At 38.9% G+C, this 23,856-nt stretch overlaps 1 protein-coding gene across 1 annotated transcript in view; it reads right to left on the bottom strand.

The window, feature by feature from the left end:
* Positions 1-23,259, bottom strand: part of SLC39A10 (solute carrier family 39 member 10) — a 135,475-nt gene extending 112,216 nt beyond the window's left edge. Inside the window, exon 1 of the mRNA XM_045806371.2 lies at positions 23,152-23,259. The gene's annotated coding sequence lies outside the window, so the exon portion shown is untranslated. The remainder of the gene's footprint in view (positions 1-23,151) is intronic.
* Between the last annotated feature and the right edge of the window lie 597 nt (positions 23,260-23,856).

Raw genomic sequence — 23,856 nt, 5'->3', positions numbered from 1 at the left:
TCTTGCATATGCAAGGTGTGAGCTAGCAAACCATCAGCAGCAGGGGCAAGGAAATGAAAGCACATGTCTTAGGGGTAGGAGGCTGCTGTGTTAGATTAGTTGAGGATGGGATGTTAGGATTTTTTTTTTTTTAAAGATTTGATTTATTTATTTGACAGAGAGAGAGACAGCCAGGGAGAGAGGGAACACAAGCAGGGGGAGTGGGAGAGGAAGAAGCAGGCTCACAGCGGAGGAGCCTGATGTGGGGCTCGATCCCATAACGCCAGGATCACTCCCTGGGCCGAAGGCAGATGCTTAACCGCTGTGCCACCCAGGCGCCCCAGGATGTTAGGATTTAAAAAAGAAGACCAAGATATCCCGCTGTATCTGTGTCTTGCTCTAAATAATTACAATTAGATTTTTAACCTCTTGGAGTCAACTTATGCATCTTTTTTTCTTCCCTTTCCCTCGGCTTTGAACACGTATGTTTAAATGAGGAATTTTAAGTTATAATGCAACTTGCATGTATTGAAATACCACACATATCTTAAATAATTACCATAATGTTCTACCCAGCAAGTAAATCTGTAACATAGATGTTATAAAATTGGTTATGAAAATTTTTTGATCACGTGGGGTGAGAAAATTTAATAACCATTTTCTTTAAACATTTCTGATTATTAGGTTCAGGGAGCAGTTGCTTATGCTTTTTTCTGGGAGTGGCTGATAGTCCCAAGCTGACAGGGCTCTGGGACACCAAGGACAACAGTCTCAAAGCTGAAAAAGGTAGGGGGCCTGGGTGGTTCAGTGGGTTAATTGTCTGCCTTCTGCTCAGGTCATGATCTCGGGTCCTGGGATCCAGGCCTGTGTCAGGCTCCCTGCTCAGGTGGGGAGTCTGCTTCTCCCTCTCCCTCTGCCTCTCCCCCTGCTTGTGCTCTCTCTCTCTCTCAAATAAATAAATAAAATCTTAAAAAAACAAAAACAAAAACAAAAACTGAAAAAAGGCTCAGAAGGTTACCATTTTAAGGCGTCATTAAAACTTTGGGGGGAAAAAAACTCCACCAGAGACTGAGCATTCTTGCTGCTGAGCTAAATGACGAGCCCTCTCCTCCCTTGCTGAGGGTGAGTGACAGCCTTACCTAGCCAGGGATGCGGAAACCATGAGGCAGACCGCTGTCTGCCCACAGTGTGGAGTGTGAGCCCCAAGGAAGCAAAATGAGATAATGGAATATGGAGACTGTGATTTACTAGATGAGGACACAGGTAGAACTGGAAATCCTCCACTGTCTGGAAAGACCAGATGAAGACTGGGCCAGGAGACCAAGGCTAGGGGAGTTTTAACAGGTGCTCGCACTTTGCACCTCTTTCCACCTCACTGTGTGCAGGATAAAGGCGTGTTTAATAATGTTTATTAAGAATGGAGAAAAAACACCGTGTCAAGAGTTGGATAGTCGGGGTCAAAGAGACCTGAGTTCAAGTCCTGACTCTGTCATTGATTATGTTATATAACTAATGCCATCAGCCCCATACGTAATCTCAGTTTGCTTATTTGTGAAATGGAATAATAATCACACCGACTTCATAGAGGACTTGTTGTACAGGTTGGATGACATAATGTGTGTAAACAAAACACTTAGCACAGTGCCTGGCATTCTCAGTAAATGTTAGCTAAAAACAAACAATGAAACATCAAAAACATCAATTGCCCGGCCTCTCTTTATCTGTAAAAAGGTGAGAGTGAAGGAAAGCTGCAGGATGGGAAATCAAATCGACTGTCCCTCTGATCAAGGGCTGCTGTCCACCCTGTCTTCTTCCTATTTTGGATGGCCTTCATACCTCTCATCCTTGCCACTGTCAGAGGTTGCTAAAGACATTCCTTCCTTCCAATGTTTATCAGGTGCCAACGCTGTGTCAAGTAGTAGCTATGTGATGGGGGTGTATTGGTGAACACCTCACAAAGACTGTTGAAAAGATAGGTAATAAACGAAATAAACACACAAATACTTGTCACCTGGAAGGAGAAAAAAATGGGACTCCACTCCCGAGGGGTTGGCAAAGGAAGCCCCCCCTCTCTAAGGAAGCAAATTTAAGCTAAGGGACCAAAGATAAACAGCAGACATGGTTTCTGTCCACACCTTATGGCCTCTCTCTGCAGCACCTGTGACAATTGCCAGGCTTATGTGTCTTGTAACTCCCCAGTAGTTCTAGCTATCATAATCCAGAAGTGATCTCAAGGGACATTCGGGACAGACTATTTCCTGCCAAGAGGGATGCTAGGGGCATGGTCATAGATGGAGCAGCCAGGCAGCCACACACGGACTTGTGCGGGCTGCGAGTACATGAGGACACTGGGACAGCAGGGTCCTGGCACAGGGCTGCATTCCCCTGCTTCTGAGGAAGGGGTGCCTTTTCTACTCTACACAACCAGCTAATGGCCCTATGCAGCCTCAAAATAAAAGCACACTTATAAATCAGTGAAAGGTTCTTTAAAAGCAGGCTGGCATCAGGGACTCCAGGTACCATCCAGGAACAGCTCAACTTAATCCTGAAGTATAGGTGACATAGAGGACTCATCACTATAAACCTGCACCATGATTTATAACCACTTTTTAAGAGAAACGTACATTTCCTCCTCTTGGCATCAGAAGGATCATGGTTTGGGGGCACCTGGGTGGTTCAGTCGGTTAAGTGTCTTGAGTCTTGATTTCGGCTCAGGTCATGATCTCAGGGTCTGAGACCGAGCCTCGTATCAGGCTCCATGCTCAGCGGGGAGTCTGCTAGAGATTCTTTCTCTCCCTCTCCCTCTGCCCCTTTCCCTGCACACCAGGGGAACAGCAGCTCAGGAACCCCTGCCTGAGGCCTCACACAAGCCACTTCTTCTAGTAACTGCTCCCACAGGGCAGTGCTGGTCCCCAAAACTGTGATAATGGCCTCCTCAGGCTCTCAAATCTAAGCAGTTCTTTTTGTATTCAGAATGATTCTCCTTCATACCAGAGTGGAATCATTCTTCCTGATTATCTAAAAATAAGCCACAAAGAATCCCTTTGTGGGAGTAATATGAGAAAAAAATAGTCAAAGGGAAAATGTAGGAGACCATGAGCTAAAAACAAGAATATGTCAAGTTAATGTTTGCATACTCAGAGCACTATCTAATTAAAATATTTCAGAGGGTAGAGGGAAGTTTTTATAGCGAATTGTGTTAAATTGGTTTCAATAGGTTTAACCAAAAAAATCCACATCTAATATTCTTTTGGCTAGCTTTCTTACATATTAAAACTTAAAATTATGTAGAGAAATTCTCAGGCTAAGACATGTTTTGGCCTAATTAGCAGCACTTGAGACTAGCAAGCAGAATTCTGATTTTAAAGATAGCACTTATACTTGCGGGAAGAACTAACAAAACTGGCCAGACTTGATTTCCATCAAGGTTTCCTTGGAGGGAGTTAAAGAAAAAGAAGAAAAAGGACTGAAATGACAGGAAGCAGAGTGGTCATTAATAGTGCACAAATTTTATGTGGACTTAGATGCATTAATTTAGGAAAATACAATGCTCTCACCACTTCTGGAGATGATACAAATTATAACTCTAGTTAATAGTTTCACAGTTATAAAACAGTTACAAACCCAATCCAGAAATCCTGGTTTTCTGACATGCAGTGTATCCATAGTAATTTCAAAGGGTTTTGTAAAAGTCTCAAAATAAAATTAATGTTTATTTGCCTGGAACTTGAAAAGAAATAAACATGAAATATAACTTCTGGTGGGGGGAACTGTGAAGCTATCCTAAAAAGACTGATAATCTTGATTGTAAGGACTGCCATTTTTATTCCTGGGCCACAGACATGACTGACATCTCTTGTAAAAGACTCATGCAAAGAAACAAACTTTTTGTAAAGAGAAAGTACATTAAATAATTGTCATCACTGGGTGCTTGGGTGGCTCAGTCAGTTAAGCATCTGCCTTCGCCTAGGGTCGAGTCCCTCATCAGTCTTCCTGCTCTGCCGAGAGCCTGCTTCTCCCTCTGCCCCCCTCCCTCTCTCTCTCTCTCAATTTGTCTGTCCTGAGTAAATGAATAAAGTCTTTTAAAACATTGCAATCACTTATGTTCTAAAAATTTCGGTGCCACGATTGCCCTTTCCTCTGGCCCTTCCCTTACCCGTCCTCAGCGGTCCCACCTCGAAATCAAATTTGGGCTGACTCTCCTTATATGTATAAGTTCCTTTCCTCTGGATGTTTTCTTTCAGAACATTAATGAAAGGCAGTTTCCATGCACAAAGCAATGATCAGCAATGTCTTGAAGTTTGAGTAACCAGGAATACTGTACACGGCAAATCTTGCAATGATAGCGCTAGAACTGACGTAAGGGAAGCCGTGCAGTCTGAATGGCCTTTCACCCTACTGCTCCAATGTGATTGTCTGGATGCTAGGGAGATAGACGCACTGATTAGTTTTGAGATTATCCTCCAGCCAGGCCACTGTGCAGAATTCCAAGTGGGGGATAAAAACAACAGTCATAGTCACGATACAGGTCATGTATTCATTCATTCACTCAACAAATATTTATAGAGAACTGACAGTTCTAGGCACTTGGGATGCAATAGTAAACAAACTATTAGTACCATCAGCCAGCTTGACCTAATTGACATATACAGAGCACACTGTCCAGAAACAGCAGAATTCACATTTTTGTCACTTTACATGGAACGTTCCAAGACGCATCAAATTTTAGATTTAAAATAAATCTCAATAAATTTAATAGGATTGAAAATTTAAAAAAAAACTGTCTCTGACCAAAAGGGAAGGATACAAGAAAGCAGTTAATTTTCTAGATACGTAGAAAATTCTCAAATAAAAAGAAAATATTTTGAAATCAATAAAAATAAAAACACAAGGTAGCAAAATGTATGTAACGCGGCTAAGGTAGAGTTTGACGAGAAATTTACAATACTAAATGCTCATATTAGAAGAGAAGAAAGATCTAAAATGAACAAGGACTGGCTCAGTTGTTAGAGCATATGACTCTTAATCTCCAGGTCGTGAATTCAAGCCCTACACTGGGCACAGAGATTACTTTAAAAAAAATAAATATATAAATAATATGAATGATGTAAGAGCTTGCACATTAAGCAACCAAATTAAGAATTAAGGATTGATGCCTACATTATCCATAAAAAAAACAAAGAAAATAAAACAGAATTAATAATAAGATCAAAATAAACCAAAGTAAAACAGAAAAAAGAATAAAGAGTAGAAATCAGTGAATCAGAAAATGGACAGCAGAAAAGAAAAACAAATGAAACCAACGGTTTTTTCAGACAAAGTAAACATCATTATTCATTTGGTTAATACAAATTAAAGTCACGTAAGTCACCACTACAAGAACTAAAATTTAAAATATTGATAATATAGGGGCCGCTGGGTGGCTCAGTTGGTTAAGCGACTGCCTTCAGCTCAGGTCATGATCCTTGAGTCCCAGTATGGAGTCCCAGATCCGCTCCCTGCTCAGCAGGGAGTCTGCTTCTCCCTCTAACCCTCCCCACCCCATCCCCGTCGCGTGCACTCTCTCTCATTCTCTCTCAAATAAATAAATAAAATCTTTAAAAATAAAAATTTAAAAAAATAAAATATTGAAAACATAGTATTAAGTTTTAGCAATTATGTGAAACAACCAAAACCCTTATACACTGCTAGTGGGAATGCAAGTGGTCAAGTCCCTTTGAAAAACTATTTGTAGTTCCTTAAAAAAATTACAAATACATAGGGGGTCCTGGGTGGCTCAGTTGGTTAAGCATCTGCCTTCAGTTTAGGTCATGATCCCGGGCTCCTGGGATGGAGGCCCGCATCAGGCTCTCTGCTCAGTGGGGAGCCCGCTTCTCCCTCCCTCTGCCTGCTGTTCCCCTCCTTGTGCTGTCAAATAGATGAATAAAGTCTTTATAAAAAAAAAAAATCAAACATACATTTACCATATGATCCAGCAATCCCTCTCCTAGGTATCTACCCAAAGAAAACAAAAACTTATATTCACACAAAGACTTCTCTGAGATGTTTGTAGAAGCTTATTTGTAACATCCAACAAATGAAAACAGCCCAAATGTTCATCAGCTAGGATAAACTGATAAACAATTTGCGGTAGATTGATAACAATGGAAAACTATTTCACAATAAAGCAATAAATACGGATACACGTGACAACGAAAAGAAACAAGTCACTGGCCACGGACAAATCTTGAAAGCATTTTCCTGAGTGAAAGAAGCCAAAGACAAAAGAATGCACACAACACGACTCCATTTATATGAAATTCTAAAAAGGGAGCTGTAGTGACAGAAAGATGAGTGGGCCTTCCAGGGGGCTGAGGGGGTGGGGGAAGGAGAGGATTAACAGCAGAGGGGCAGGAAGGAAGCCCTGGGGGATGGAAGTGTTCTGTATGTTGATTTTGGTTAGTGGTTACAGGGCATTATACATTTGTTAGAACTCTTCCAAATGTATGCTTAAAATTATTAAATTTTATGTAGATTATGCCTCAATAAAGCTGAAAGAAATAGAAGCTATAAGAATGACATGAAAAAATCCAGTATAATCAAAGGAAGATTTAAAAAAAAAAAAACATGTTGCTAAGTCAGTTTCTGACATGCTAAGGAAATCCATCAAATCCTATCACTTTTGAAAAAGAGTGTTTGAAAACATGAGCATATTCATATTTAAAATTGAAGTTATATAATTACCAAGGAAAATAAAATGGGAAAAGCAAACAAAAAATTTAAAAATGAAAAATGAAAACAACTTTGGTATAAAGCATTTAAGACAGTAAGAAAAAATACCCCCCCCTCAAAAAAAGGAGAGAAAGAAAAGAAACCAAGAGAAAGACTGTTATTCAAAAGTCATGATGGGGGGGCACCTGGGTGGCTCAGTGGGTTGAGGGGCTGACTTCAGCTGGGGTCATGGTCTCAGGATCCTGGGATAGAGCCCCAGCCCAGAGCCCCAGCATCCTCGTAGGTCTGGGCTGCCAGCTCAGTGGGGAGTCTATTTTTCTCTCTCCCCCTGCCCCACCCCAGGCTTATGCTCTCTCTCTCTCTCTCAAATAAATAAATAAATAAGATCTTAAAAAAAACCATGATGGAAGAACTGTTTATAGAGAGAAAGAAAAAGCTTGATCTCTTGATCAAGAAGCAGAATAGAAGAGAAAAGTCCAACCAGATCGACAGGACTCTGAACAGCCTCAGTGTCAGGTTTGTGGCTGACAAAGAGTATAGGCCACTTCCAGAAAGTAAGTTCTGTATTATATGAGATGTATTATCTAGAGATCATGGATATTAATTAAATTTCGGTTTTTGCAACAAACCTTGAGTTCAGAGCAGACTTCTTATTTACACAGAACAGCCAGCCACCAAAATCATATTCAAGGGAAGTTGTCTTCTACTTGAGGACTAGAACTGTGTTCCCCTTTTTGGCAGTTAAACCTAAAACTCTCTGGGGAACGAAGATTCATTCCCTGGGGATTCCCAACAATGACCCTGACTTGCCTAGCACCACATCGCCACTGTCTGACACTCCCCAGCTGATCGGATGGGTGCATCAGCTCTGCTACTCAGGTCTGATGAGACCATAAGCCGTTATGAGAGAGAAGGAATCCAAAAGACAGTGTGTTGCAGACTTAGGAAATTTCGTTTTCTCCTTAAATGTAGGTATTCTTTTTTCTCTTTAATAAAACTTACTTATTTGAGAGAGAGAGAGAGTGCGAGAGAGAGTGAGAGGAAGAATCTGAAACAGACTCCACTGAGCATGGAGCCCAATGTGGGGCTGGATCCCAGGACCCTGAGATCATGACCTGAGTCAAAACCAAGAGTCAGCTGCCTAACTGACTGGGCCACTCAGGTTTCCCAAAATATAGGTATTCTTTTAACCTAGATCCACTGTACCAGAACTTTTCCTTCTATTTCTTAGACTGGTTAAAAGGAGGCACTGTATATCAATTTTTTTTCCCTAAAACACAATGATTTTGAAGAATGCTTATTCCTGAAATACCTGCTGTCCTAAATCCTTGAGGGCAAAAGATTCTGAGACAGTCTGATCCATGTCCAGCGAAAACGAGCACATTCTTGACAAAACTACAGAGCATGCAGGGAAATAAGTAATCCTGATGCCACAAAATTCCAGCTGTTCATGAGCTTCCTGAGAACCCTCAGCAGCTTGTGGGGAATGACATCCAGAGGAGGCAGATCCCTTCCCTAAACCTGAGTCCAGTGGGACTGAACAGCCCACTGCACTGATGGGCAATGGATTCCAAAGGGGCAAAGTGTGTCAGAAGTGGAGTCAAATGTGAGGCTGTAAGAAGCTGTTAACGTTGAACTTCCAGGAGCCTCTTTGACAGAAGTACCATGACAGTCAAATTCACGGCTACTCAGGCTGCTGCCCAGAGAATGCTCTCCAGAGGCTAAAGGGCCAATGCATCCAACGTTTTGGCTATGTAACCCAAATTAAATGTGTTCTCAGGCCATAGCTCCTGTTCAGCTGAAGTCTTGTGACTAGTTGTCTGAGATGTGTCACAACCAACTAGTTGTTCTTAAGTCCTGAAATGGGCATAAATGTACTGAAGTTTACTTAAAATATTCACAAGAGTGGATTCATAGTTCTATTTACTTGCAGTCTACAAGCCAGAGTGTGGTTGCATTGTAGTCAGTGGATTCTGGGATTATGTTCAACCTTGGGCACACCCCATGCGAACATCACCCAATAGGTACATCAGCAGAAAGATGGAGAAGGACTGTGATAAGGCAATGGTACAATTGTAAATCCATTTGTTCTACTTTTTAAAAAGATTGGCTAAGACCCAAGAAAAAGTACCACACTCTCCAGACTTGAACAGTGAGACAAGAGACTTGGCTAAATTAGAATCACAACTAGACTTTTAATTCAAAAAAACACCTTTCCTCTGTTTAAAGCAAGCCCAAAAAGTATTCTTATAGCTTTTTCATTAATTCAAGAGGAATGAAGTCTCAGAAGAAACATATCTGAATGCTTCCTTCTTTTCGCCATTTTCCCAGCACATTAAGCCACAGACAGTTTGACAAATAAGGTCAGAATTTGAATTTGCACACACTGATCATTAATTTCTCTGAAAGAAAATTGCTGATCAAGTGGGAGTGTCTAGTTCCCATGGGGTTGAAACCAGGGCATTTCCATTTGTGTTATGTAAAAGGAAATCTAACAGCAAATATCATTGAAAAGTTTTCCGTTTTCTTGGGAAGAGATTAGTTCTAAGTATCACAATAACCCTTGTTTTTCTTTGTGTATCTTTGTCTTTTTGTTAGTCCTAACATTAAGAAATCTGGTCTCTGGGGCACCTGGGTGGCTCAGGTCATGATCCCAACGTCCTGTGATTGAGCCCCTAGTCGGGCTCCCTGCTCAGCGGGGAGTCTGCTTCTCTCCCTCCTTCTGCCCCTCCTCCCCACGGTTGTGCACGCTTGCTCTTTCTCTCAAATAAATAAATAAAATCTTTTAAAAAATAAATTAAAATAATAATAATAAAAAAGAAATCTGGTCTCTGCATTTTTATGCACCTATGGCAGAACAATGAACTCTTATTAGAACACTCCCATTAGTGAAGTATTAATATGATTCATGTTTTAAATTTAGATAACCCAGGCTGCCATTACAGTGGGGATCATGGCTACAGTTCTCTGTGAAGAACCAAGTAGTAAATAATTTAGGCCATATGGTCTCTGTAACACCTACTTAACTCTGCTCTTAACAGCGAGAAAGCAGTCCCAAACAATGCAGAAACAAATGCATGGCAGTGTCCCAATAAAACTTTATTTGCAGCTGAAATTGCATTTCATTTAATTTTCATGTCATGAATATTCTTCTTTTGATCTTTTCCAACCATTGGAAAATGTAAAAATCATTCTTAGCTTGAAGACTATAGAAAAACAGGTGGTGAACCTGATTTGGCACATGGAGAGTAGAGTGTTGACCGCTGACTTAGAGTCACACTGGCCCACACAGCACCTTATAATTATTGTAAAAAGACAAGTCACAATGCCTCAAACCATGTGTAAATAATTAAATAGTAATTTGGGGGTACTTGGGCATTGCATGTTTGGATTCATCCTCAGGAATCCCCAGGAGACTGCTGGAATCACAGCTTCTCTGTTTTCCAATAAGTCTTAATAGTGAAAATCACAGGGGGTGGGGGAGTTCAGCACAGGTTGGCACGAAGGTGTCCCGTCCCAAACAGGATAGGTCTTTTTAGTTTTATTTTGTCTCAAATGTTATTTTGAATTTGGCAGTCTATTCTAATAATCTCTTTTCACCAAAAATTTCTGGGGAAGCTAAACCTTTGGGAAGGAGTGCCTGTTTGTACAGAGCCCTGTTCCTCCAAGGATACCGTACTTCAATCTGAAAAGACAGAGGCAGGTTTAGGGATTGCCACAAAGGAAAAAATAGATAAAAATTTATATCATATTTACTTATTTGAGAGACAGAGTGTGAGAGCAGGGGGAGGAGCAGAGGGAGAGGGTGACAGCAGACTCCTCTCTGAGCTCAGAACCTGCCGTGGGGCTGGATCCCACGACCTTGACATCATGACCTGAGAGGAAACCAAGAGCCCGATGTTCAACCGACTGAGCCACCCAGGTGCCCCAATAAATAAATGTTAAAAAAATAATAAACTGCTACAGTGAAACCAACTTATTTCATTTAAACTTTTCTGTAAGAAGGGTAAAAGCTGTATAAGATTGTTAACATATAGGAAGAATGATTTCAGAATGAAAATAGTGGAAAACTGCAGGATCAAATCCATTGACATGGAGCCTTCCATCCCTAATACCAAGATAACAAGAGAGAAGCTAACAGCTGAGGGCAATTTCTCTAATTCTTAAACAAATGTGCATATTTAAATTACCGAATGGCTCCCGTTGTTTTTCACTTTCAGATTCTTTTAGTTTTGCTATCTGGTATGAATCTCCGCTTCTGAGTCCCAACCCCCACCGAACCCCTTGATGTAGGAAGATTTACCAACTGACATGTTTCTGTTGTTTTCTCCCAAGACACCCACTCTCTCAAAGGTCCAAACCAAAATCTTAAGTCAGTCCAATCCACTTCCAAAAGATTCTTCTGTTAACTCTTAATGCAAACACCGATGCCCTCTTTTAAGAATGTAACCCAAAATTATACCCTGAAGCTACAACAGTCTATACCCTTGTGAGTTACCATGACAACCCTCAGATTAGCTTCAGGAAAACAGTAACGAGTTTCATCCTATTTCCATCACTGTGTTACACAGCCCCATATTGCCCTTTGGGTCCTATCAGGGGAAAGATCAGGACTAATTCTTCTCCTTCGATTTGCTTCTTCAAAAAGATGAGATTGGAGAAAAAGGCTCCCCTCTCTTCGAAATGATTGCAGTCAAGGAAAGAAAACTTGCCAAAATTCTGCGGTCAGATTTTGCTTTGCAGCCTAGTTTTTGTTTGGCTTTTCTGTTTTTTGTACATTTTCTTTTCTTTTCTTTTTTTTTTTTTTTTAACATTATGGGTATGGCTACAAATCTCAAGTTATGTCTTACAATACTGGATGTCCCACCTTCATAGCTTTACAAATGCAGCCAATGACTCACTTTGGAAGGTCGCTGGTTTACCTTGAGAAGAGTTTGGATCTGACTAGGTACAGCAGCTCAATACTTTCGTTTTATTTTTAACACAAACCAGATTTCCAGTCAAAAGCAAAACAATGCCCTTTTCCCCCCTCCTCTCCCCCGTGCTCCAAATCTTCAGTTAGCATATCTAGAAATGTCTGGCAACTAAGCTGTCAGGGCATTGGGCCAAAAAGATGGTAAGGCAGAAATTGTTTATCTCTGGGCCAGGGTTCAGCCTTAATTTATTATTATTATTATTATTATCATTATTATTATTATTAGAAAAAAGGAATGAATTGCTAAGGCGGTTCTATTGGAAGGCGTTTAGAATCACATACTAAATACAATAAGCTCTGGGCAGATTTCAGATATTTTATTTTAGAGCTCTATAGAAGTGTTTAAAATTTAGGGATTCGAACAGTGCAAAATACAGCTTCGCCCACTGAAGTACTGCAGTTGTAATCAGGGACCTGCTGACAAGTGTCCGGAATATTTCTGTCCATTGTTGTCCTTTGGGCACTGCGTACAGGGAGCACTGTCTGTGGTTCACCTGTTACACACCCACCCTTCAGTCCTTGAAACCTCAATCAATCGTTTGAGTTTCACAGCCAACAATGGGCTATTTACTTATAGCAGGGTAATGATTCTCCTACCCGAAGTGCCCTTATGAGAAAATCTATTACACACACAGCTTTATTTATGGATACTATTTCCTAAAGCATGAACATTTCGGTGTTGGACTTGGAGAACTGAAAAGTACTTCTGTTTGGGGTAATTAAAAAGAGAAGGACATGGGGGTTGTGAATAGAAACCCGACTCGAAGAGGACCGCACATTAGGAAAAAGAAAGGAGGTTGAAGCGGTAGAAGAAATTCCAAGCCCCCAGGGCACATTTGGATGGTGTTCTCAGTAAAAAGGCAATTGAGACTTGACTAAAAATCTCAGGGACTGAGCTTCCGCGTGAAGTTATCAGTAAAGAGTTTAAGACTAGATCAGGTTTTGGAGAAAATGAAGATACAGCTCCTTGGCTTTATGGAGTAGGTTACATGAAGATAATTCAGAACTTAAATTTGTATTAATTATTACAATTATTGTACGTTAAAAGAGGATTGGGATCCAGAATCAAAGATGCAAGAACAAACCTACCACCCATGTCAACAGAAGAAAAATAAAACTCAAGATTCACATAATCTGGAACAAGAGAGCCAATCTCACTGAAGCTCTGTAGAGCTGAGACCTCAAATAGTTTCAAGCATACAGCAAGGTACAATAAAAAAAAATGAATCCTACAAACGCCCTTTACTACTGATGTGTCACAGATACTCGGTTTATTTAGCGCGCTCATGACATTGCTTTATTTTAGTGAGTGGCAAAGCAATCATAACGGCTTCTACATAGATAGTTCTGACCTCCGTTTCCTGAACACTGTTTCTCCTTAAGGTTTTAATCTTCTAGGGGCGCCTGGGTAGCTCAGTTGGTTAAGCATCTGCCTTGGGCTCAGGTCATGATCCCAGGGTCCTGGGATCGAGTCCCAGGTGGGGCTCTCAGCTCAGCAGGGAGCCTGATTCTCCCTCTTCCTCAGCTGCTCCCCCTGCTTGTGCTCTCTCGCTCTGTCAAATAAATAAATAAAATCTTAAAAAACAAACAAACAAAAAAACAAAAAAACCTCCGCTATTTCTCAAGGTTTTAATCTTCTAAATCACATACGTTCTAAGAGAGAAGTTTCCAGAAATCTAAACTTGGCTTGGGCCTCCTACATTGGGGAGTTGAGAGTATTTCAAACTGGAAGAGGGTTTGCACCAACAGAATTAATTCACACATCAGGCCTTCCTATAGCCTGGATTCTGAGCTTCTATCCCAGGGAGTGGACACCCTCCAGTACACTTCCAAGTTGGCACTGACCCTACTTGGCATTGGCCTACTGATCTGTCTGGGCCTGTGAGTAATTTTCTTTTATGTTTAAAATTGTACCCTTGGCACAGGTAATCTAAAGGTGCAACATATTAGAAAAAAATTAAGATCACGAAGCAATTCCAGCAGAGAATATATAACATAAGGCAGGACTTGCAAAGTCGTTACACATCTTCTAAGTTCAATATTAGGTCCCAGGAAACACATCCACTGTTTCATCACCTCATCTTAGTCTTTGTATTATACGACTTGTATAGTAAGATATAACTTATCTTTGATTCTTCCACTTCCCCTTTTCCAATGTGGTCAGCGTTATAAAAACGGCACATGCTTTTTAAATGTCTGAAGGTGCCTATTTACACTATATGGAAATTTACCTGCATTTATTTTCATTGTTTACTGTCCCCCTAACTTCCTTTCACATTTCATTTACTATTCCATTTCATCATTTCCTAAAAGTGTTTTGCAATTCGAATCAGTCCTTCTAATTGACTGGTTTAGCATAGTTACTTTTTTTAGCGTTCAGTTTGCCCCTTGATTTTTCCGAATATATTCCCTCATCACATCATTCAAGTATTTTGGAATTAATGATCCATTCAAAGAGATAAGGTCATGCTAGCTATGTATCTTTTCCATTACAATGTTATGTATCTAACTGATTTAACAATTTACTAGTTCAATTTTCTGATCAGCCTGAAAATCTTTGCTGATCAAATTGCTTATTTTCTGACTAAATTACACACAAGCCTCAGACTATTTATCTGGCTGTTAACTGAAGGACTAAAGTGTGTTTACTCTGCAAATTACCGAGACGTTATGAACAATCCGCATACCTATGCACAGCTATCTGTGGCTACAAAATTATTTCACAGTAGGAATTAAAAGATTTCTGTTGTTGAAAGTTTCCTTTTTTCTAGTTTGGAAAAGTTTATCAGGTGAAGGGATTAAGAACATGCCACCCCAAAATATACCTCTTTGGCATACTGATTATTTTGAACTGAAGGCACTTGAGAAATAGAAGATGCAGGAAGGACTGTTGAGCCTCCCTCTTTCTATCTAAAAGCAGGTATTGAATGTTCAAGGTGAAAAGCACCCTCCCTCCAGCAGCAAGAACAGTCTTATCATTAGAGACTGGGAGTCATTGTGGAACGGACCTTACTAAAATAGCCCTTATCTTCCATTAGTCTCCCCTCTCATAGAATCCTAATCACTGTCCCACAATTCACCACCCCAGCCCATTCCCCTTTTTGTCTTTTCCTATGCTCACAACTTATGGTTTGTGTAAAAACCATATATAAGCTTTCGGGCCTGATGGCTTATAAGCTTTCCGGCCTGATGGCTTCTTCAGGTCTTCGTTTTCTATCCGAAGACTCTCATGCATTTGTAAAAAAAAAAAAGAGAGAGAGAGAGAGAGAGAGAGAAAGAAAAATTTAAAAATTTGCATGTTATTTTCCCATTAATCTGTCTTATGTCGGATTGATTCTTAGGCCAGCCCCAGAATTTAAGAGGGTAAAAGAAACGTTCCTCCCTGACACAGCAAATCACACACACACTTTCACGTTTTTGCCTATTACTTTATATAACGTTGCCTGACAATTGTGTCATATATCCAACATTCTACATCGTCCCAGAAACTAGCTGCTCAGAATTGAATCTTGAATCTTGAGAGGATCACATCAAACATGTAATCTCTGTCTTATTGGTTCTTCACAATTATAATTATGTGGACCACACTATTGACTCCTAAGACCTTAGATGAAGAGTTAACCTTGCTTAGAAATATGGCAAAGAGCCAGTCACCTGACTTTTTCTTCTTATGACTTCCTTTGAAAAGCGCAGACCTAACAATTTAAAGCTTCAAATGCATGATTCCCTGTGTATACAACAAACATTAATAATTTAATTTTCTATGTGCCAAACACTTACATTCTTCATTACAGTCAGCAGTTGCTACGTCTGTTAATTCTGGTAAGAACATGAGAGGTCTGGAGGGGGGAAAGGGACAAAGTACATGAATCTCAAGCTTAAAGGCAGCAGAATTTCTCCTTGGAGGGTCAGTTTCTAGTATGTAGAAATTCAAGTTAATGTCTTCAAGAAAATATTCCACTAATACCCCAGAAGCACTCTGCCATTCTTGATTCTTGGTCCACTGACATTCCCCATGATATCAGTTCAGATGCTTAAATAATAAGGAAATACGCACTACCACACTAAATATCCTTTCCATGGCCGCAAAAGTCATTTGTCTTAATCCTAGGTTGGATTGAACATAAGACTTACCCCAGCAACAGCTTTCAGGGTGCGCCGGGTTGAAAGAAAAAGGATGCAGTTTTGCTCTCCCTTCAATGATTCTATCTTTGCGGGGGGGCGGGGGGCACAGGGTGAGAAGTCAAAAGGGTCTCACCCTGCCTCAGTCTAAAGTATTCCTGCCAGGCTCTTTGGGAGGGGTTTGCTGTTCTAATTATCATCACAATGGCTCCCCATCTAATCCTAATCCATTGCGTATTTCTAGCTTTTGTGATTTTTATAGACTGCTAATTCTCTTTGTTTTTCTTAGTATAGATCTTGTGTTGCTGAACTTCCAAACTTCACTTCTTAAGTGTATGGAATTCTTTAGGACAGTAGTTGCACATTTGATATATAACTGACTTCAAGATTTCCAGCTTTGAAGTGATGACTTTCAAGACTTTGCCCTGTAGTGTTGACTGTAAAGTGAACACATCTCAGAGAAAACAGTGCTGGCATTGTGGGTTCTCTCCCTTCAAATGTGGCTCCCACAAACTCAGGGCTGGCTTTTTCCTTCTTGGAGTCTACATAGTTCCTTAGAACTACTGAGATGTGAAAGTGTCAGGAATGGGAGAGTGTAATGCTAACATTTTACTTCTGTATAGATACTGAGTTCTCAGGAAGAACATGAAAGAGGGGTGGTGCTTCCCTTCTAGTCCCAGATAAAACTAAACTCTCAGGAGGAAGTTTAAAACGCTGAATAGGCATTGTCATTTGCACCAACGTCAATAACAACATTATTGCAACTGGTAATTTCTAGCATGACTGCTGTGTCTCAGACATTGCACTATGCATGAATTATCTCATTTAATGCTCTGAACAACACTGTGAAGAAGGGGCTGTTACCATTTCCATTTATAAAGGAGAAAATTGGGTGGCTCGGTCAGCTAAGTCTCCGACTCTTGGTTTCGGCTCAGGTCATGATCTCATGGGTCATGGGATCAAGCCCCCCATCCCGCTCTGCGCTCAATGGGGAGTCTGCTTAAAGATTCTTTCTCTGCCCCTCCCTCCATTCACGCCTGCACACTCTCTCTCTAAAATAAATAAATAGATAGATAGACAGACAGACAGACAGATAGATAGATAGATAGATAGGGGCCCCTGGGTAGCACAGTTGGTTAAGATACCCACCCTTGATTTTGGCTCAGGTCATGATCTCAGGGTTGTGAGATCAAGCCCCGTGTCAATCTCAGCACTCAGCAAGAAGTTTGCTTGAGATTCTTCCTCACTCTCCCTCTGCCCCTCCCATTCCTACTCCCTCTAAAATAAATAAATCTTAACCAATAATTTTAATAAAAATAAATTTTAAAAAAATAAAGAAGAGGGGTGCCTGGGTGGCTCAGTTGGTTAAGCGTCTGCCTTCTGCTGGTGTCATGATCCCAGGGTCCTGAGATCAGAGTCCCTTATCAGGCTCCTTGCTCAGCGGGGAGACTGCTTCTCCCTCTTCTCCCCACCTGTGCTCACTCTCACTATTTTTTGTCTCTCTCTTTCAAATAAATAAAATAAATTTAAAATATTTTTAAAAAATAAAGGAGAAAACTACAGTTTACTAGAATAAATTGGCCTAACTTACTAGAGATAGTAACGAGTGGTACTACTATACTATAATCTAAATACAGACTAACTGGTTCAGCAGTTCCTGCTCTTTACGCATTCACCATCTACAACGGGACCTGCTGAGCAATTGACTTTTAGAGATAAGAGCGGTCTTAGATGTTGAGTATCTCCTTGAATTTGAAGGATTATCATGGCCACATATTTTATTTATAAAGGCTTTTTAAAAATTATTTATCTGTTATCTAATTCTTTGCCCGGACTGCTATTGATAGTGAATCAAGAGTATCAGATAATTTATCAATTCTTTACTTGTGGAAAATATATTTTAAAAAAACATAAATCAAAAATTAAGGAGAGGATGTACTGGTGATCATTTTTACAGCAAAATTATTTTGCAAAGTGTTTGTTGTTTTATGGAAGAAGGAGAAAACATTCCTTTTCGATAGTTACCCATTTTTATTTCAGTTTTATAAATTTATAGAAGTATCAGTCAAGAAAACCTAATCATTTTAGCTATTGTGCCAGAAAATCTCCTGCATTTAAAACTTATTTTTGCCCTAGAATGCATTCTAAAAATTGACTTTTCTAATTATCGTTGGTCTTCTCAGATATCCCATTAATATCTTTGATGCATTTGCTCATCAAATTACACAGATTTCCAAGTGGGATTACCAGTCTTAACAATTTTGGTATTAGCCCCACCAACAGCAACCTTGGAAGATATTTTGCTTATCTTTCGCTTTAGCAAATGTTTTATTGTTTTGGTATCATTTGGTATGAGTAACAATCTGGAATTTGCCTCTGAAACGTATAAATTTCTTACTTTTAAAAAAGGCATACATAAATCGTTAATGATAATAATAAATGCTTGAAGGAATTTATTTTTACAATATTTATCCCAATTACTGAAATGTTTTTTTAAAAAAGCAGTCACATCTTCCTTAAACATTTATATCTATGCATATATAATTTAAATTGTGTATATATATAGATATATTAAATGATATACACATTTATATTTAAGGAAGATTTTATAGAATCTGAGAAAGAAAGCCAACACATTTCTTTTTTACAGATATAGAAATATATAACTTCTTTCAAGAATTGAAGGACAAATTCCAAGATAAGGTTTGTCTTTTCTTGGTGAGAAAATATATTCTCATTTCTAATAAACTGTCCTTCTCACAATAATACAGAAAACAGAATTGTTGCTGAAATTTTTTTCCACTTTAAATAGTGCCCTCTTTCAATATACAGTATTACTTAAAAAAAAAAAAAACTTTGAGTACATTACCTTTAAAAATGCTTTTGTTATTTATTTTGAGATCATACTTACATCTTTAGCATTCCATTAATCTGTACCTACTTTTCAAAAACTAACGTGAGTTACTTTTTATACTAAGTGATTTGCTTAAAAACAATTTTTTTTTCTGGTTTCAGGAAGCAACAGGTATTCAGATTATTGACTCTTCCAAGTAGTTTTTTCTTACTTTTGAGGCAGGAGGGAAGGGAGCCTTGGGAGACAAGTTGACCAAGGTAAAGCCATTTGGGTTTTAGGGTAACCCTTATTCCAAAAGTCAGCAGGTCATAAAAAGAGTCACAGGATCCGACTCATGGAAGACCACAAGACCGCACTTCCAACCAACTGAGCCAGCCGGGTACCCCTATGGTTACCTAATTAAAAAAACAAAAACAAAAATACCTTATAAAACCCCTTGTTAGAGGCAAAGGGAAAATCCCTCTTCCTCACCTGGGAGGAGAGACTGCTACTTTGTCTATGAAGTAGCTTCTTTCTGACTCTAATACTTAATAAATCTTTGCCCCTTCTCTAAACGACTTGCTCTTGAATTCTTTCTTCCTCAAAGCCAAGAACCCACTTGGTGAGGAGCCTGAGGCCCTCCCGTTTGGAGCCTTGGCCAGTCTGGCATCACTTGGTAGTGATGGCCTTCTCGCTCTACTCCAATTTTTCTTTCTTTCCTTCCTTCCTCTCTTCCTCCTACATTTTCTCTTTTCTTTTCTGTTTCCTTCCTTCCTTCCTTCCTTCCTTCCTTCCTTCCTTCCTTCCTTCCTTCCTTCCTTCCTTCTTTCCCTCCTTAGTTTTTCACTTTTTCTCTTTTTTGAAGGAAGGTGTCTTAAAGGAGGCATTACAGAGTCCTGACTCTGTTAAGAGCTGTTAATAACTTTTAGTAAAACGCTGGGGCCATTTAAAGGCAACATGTAGCTTTTTACTTGTATTTGAGATGAGGAATATTCTCTTGACATCAATACCAGGCTCCTGGCTAGGTAACTGAAGTTTTGAAAATCCCAACCTTTGTCGGAGACCATAGATCAATGTAAAGGACCTTAGGGAAATTGAGCTTTGATAATCCTACTCTAAACACACATGGTGGGAGGGAGTAAAAATGTTCTTCACCGTGTCAAAAGGAGAAGTCCATCATCTTACTTTTTGAGAGCCTAGCATGGTTAGAGGTCAAAACAGGAAGTGCCATTGTTTAGAGGCAGAAACATGAAAGTTCTGTTCTTAAAAACACCTTCAACCTTCTTCCCCATGAGGACATTTTGAATGCAGGAACTCTGGGTGGGACCATATGGCTTCCTGTATTCTCTTTAATCAAAGTGGTAAAGTTTGTTTTTGTTTAAAAATGCAGTTAAAGGAAAGATATTTTGCCGTGTCAGAAGAGAACAACATTCAGTTCCTTTTAGATTTTTATGAGCATCTGTGATCATTTGTCATATGTGGCTAAAAAATGACCAGTGCTGATGAAATGCCATTTTATTTTTAGAGAAAAGCTTCAGCACACTTTCCCAAAATAATTTTTAAAAAAATCTCTGCTGCTTTCCAGGGACGTTTTGTCCATGGCTAAATGTAGGTGCATACACTTTTATAAAAACCATCTTTTAACCCAAATATACTGATGGCAAAAGACTTAAATGCCATGGTCTCTGGAACTGATGATACAGAATTCCACTTTCTAGGTTTCTGCACAAATACTAATAAGTCATTCTTAAGACACTTGTTGGCTTGAGTTAATATTTTAAAAAAGCGGAAAATGTTACAAACCTAAAAAATGAAGGGGAAGCCAGAAAACAAATAATATGGTAAATAGATATATCGGTCTCTAACCTTTTATTTCCAACCTTTAAAGTTTTCTCCCAACCCATGTTTGATGGCAAATGAATATTCTAGAACCAAACTAATCATTCAAAGTAAGGATAGGCATAATTTTCTACAGGGAGAATGAACCCAAATAATATTTTTCTCTTTTCCTAATGAAATAAGACTATTTCAAACAAGGATATACTGATATATTGAGGGAATATTTTCAGCCCAAATGCTTAATTTGAAGTTTATCTTTATTGGTAAGCTGTCATGACACCAAAAAGGCAACTTAGTAGAGTAACAAAATAAAAGACAAAGTCCTCAGATAATAAACTAAGAAATTAAGATAAACACCTCTCTACTCATCCAGATCCAGTCAAGGACTTGATAAAGGACACCATTTTGTGTGTTCTTCATTGTGGTCTTAAATATATATGAATTTGGAATTCCTTCCATATTGATTTCTGCATACAATCTCTGGAAAAAGAAGTTTTCTGACTTCCCTATCAGAGAATATGAAATGACTGGCCATAATGAAAAGTAAGAAGCATTTTGCAAAATTATCAAATAAGTCTAAGAATAGGTGGTGTTATACTGAATCTCCTAATCCAACCAGCAACTACGTCTTTTTTTTTTCTACCAGCAGAGTGTAAAAGAGGTAAAGTTATAGGACCAGAATGAAACTTTCTAGAGGTCTCTTTATCCCACATGTGTTATTGTAACAGAATGTGCTTGAGATTCCATTTCTCATCTGCAAAAACCAAAGGAAGCAGCAAGAATTAGCAGAGTAGAAGATGGGAAAGTGATCATCCCAGCGTCTTAATGTTTCAGAGTGTGATGTGATCACAGGGCTATTCAGTTTAGCCTCCTACATTTTCACTCTCCAAGATCATGGTGTTTCTGGCTTGTTTTACAAGGTGAGTTGGAAATTTAATGGGGTTTATTTATGCAGTTGGAATTTTGAAATAGAGGGTAAATTAAAAGGAAGTAAGACTTGATTGCAGGATCAAAGTTCTATTTGAAAACTGTGGGGTTCTTACAGGAAGAAATTAGAAAGCTTTAAAAAGCTGTACATTTAAAAAGTATTTTACAGTTTACAAAACACTTTTATATAAAATTATTTCATTTACACATACAATGAGGGAGCTCCGAGTCTACTAGCAGAGCAGTGACCATAACAGCGCATCTCTTTGCCTCATCTAAGACTCTGCATTTTCTCTTTTTCTTTCTCTTTCCTGCTCTCCTTCTCTCCTTCCTCCCACTACCCCCAATGATTGAGTCTGAAACTTACTATATGGATGCTTAACAACACAAAACTTTTTGAGGCCAAATTTAGTGCCCTATTTATTTTTGCATCTCTAGTATCTAATCCAACATAGGTATTCAGCTAATATTTGTTCAATGAATGAATAGAATAAGATAAAAAGACAAATTGAAATACATCTGTCTTTCCAGATAGTAAATAAGTAAATGAAAATAGAAAATTAATATTATAGATTTTAAACAATTATTTAGAATATCAAGTACTAAATTAGATGCTATCTATCAACTGATCTGTTCTCTATCTTGTTAGCCTCACTCCAAATAATACATTTTGTCATCTATTATGGTTTACAAATTTTCAGGTCATTAAGTCATAATTAAAATTTAGAAAGATTTGTCTTATTTTACTGATAGCATAAGAGTTAGACCCCATTCTTCAGTAACATAAGGTTCATTGGAATACAACAAATAAAAATGGTCATTGACAATTATTTCTCAATAAAACTCGGGAACAATGGTCATCATTACTTGTCACATCTGGGAAAGTATTAAGACTGTGACCATTAAGCCAGGCTGTTGGAATAATATAAAAATGATCATTTGATGCTTTTGGAAAACTGTGAAATTTATAAAAGAAATATAATAACAATAAATAAGGAAACCTGCCATAAATAGAATAAGAGTTAATGGTCACAGTCTTATACTTTCCCAGATGTGACAGGTAATGATGACCATTTTTTCCTGAGTTTTATTATATTATTCTATCAATCTGGCTTATCCATGAGTAGATTTCAACTGGCAACTGGCCATACTTAGAGAAAACAAGATTTCACACATATATTTTGTTCTGCCTGCATGTCTAGGTAAAGATCCTGGATGTGTTGAGCTTTATTTTATCTCTGCAAAGTCTCTCTAAGTAAATATTTGTGTGTGTGACTTGGAAGAAAATTTAGAGGAAGAACTAATTTATTATTTATTTAAGATTCAGAATCATTGAGGTCCCATCCTAGCAAGACATACCGAGAAGAAGAATCTCAAAGAATATACATATTTTACAAAACCAAACCCATCAAGCAAATAAAGATGAAACATCCAGTATCCAATTTAGATTCTCTAGATCCATACCAAAGAAGAAAATACGGAAAAAAATGGCCCACGCTGTAATTTTGCCAACTCAGTTAACTGCTGTTAAGAAACACTACATGATGCCATCTAGTGACAGGTGACCAACATATGATTAATCACATAGAAATGATGGGGTGAGGAGGTGAATTTCCCAGGGTTTTGTATGTAAGGAGAAAATCCTTCTGAGAGAATTACATTGGATAGATTCGTTTTATTTCTCTGGGTACACGGAGTGTATGAAAATTTATCAGAGAGCTGCAGCGTGGGGATTTTTATTTTGAAAGACTGCATTGCCACCTACCTCCAAATCTGCACCTCCACCTCCTTCTGCCGCTGCCCTTCACCATCCAGTCCGCAGCTGAGCTCAGAACTGGTGCGTGTCCTCAAGTCGTAGCCCCCCGTAGAGTGACAGGTGGTGGAGGTGGAGCACTTTAGAAACCAGTCTCAAAAAAAAAAAAAAAAAAAAAAAAAAACAAAACCCAACTTCAAAAAAGGAACCAAGATGATTCCTAAAACAATCTGTACCCAATTAAAAATAACAACAACAATAATAAATAAACTGCTGGAAGTTCAAAGAGTAAAACTAAAATAAGGACTAGAGGAAATCATCTTTGTTTTTCTCAGTCAACGACTGTGCAGACCTGATGCTGTCTTGTTCTTCTACCAAAGCCTCTCGGAAAATGCCAGAGACCTCTCTCTAAATGGCTGTAGCATTATGCCCTAAGGGAAATAATTTTCTCCAACATTTCTCATCTTTTGTAAACAGATGGCATAGTTTTTTTTTTTTTTAAGCGAAAGACCAACAATCTGTCAACTGTGGAATTCTCATAGTCCAATAGTTTCTTTTTGGTTAATTTTTCACAACTAGATTAACCAGTGCTGCTGCCATAGATACATTTAAGAAAATGAGACGCTTCCCTGTATTCACCTATATCCTATTAAAGCTCAATAGGACGATCTCAGTTGCCTCAGAAAAATATCACGTTAAAAACCCTTGTGAAATGAA

This window comes from Ursus americanus, chromosome 1 (assembly GCF_024610735.1).
Source record: "Ursus americanus isolate L20-20 chromosome 1, mUrsAme1.1.p, whole genome shotgun sequence".
NCBI classification, from domain to species: Eukaryota; Metazoa; Chordata; class Mammalia; order Carnivora; family Ursidae; genus Ursus; species Ursus americanus.
This window is presented reverse-complemented; position numbering and strand designations above follow the sequence as displayed.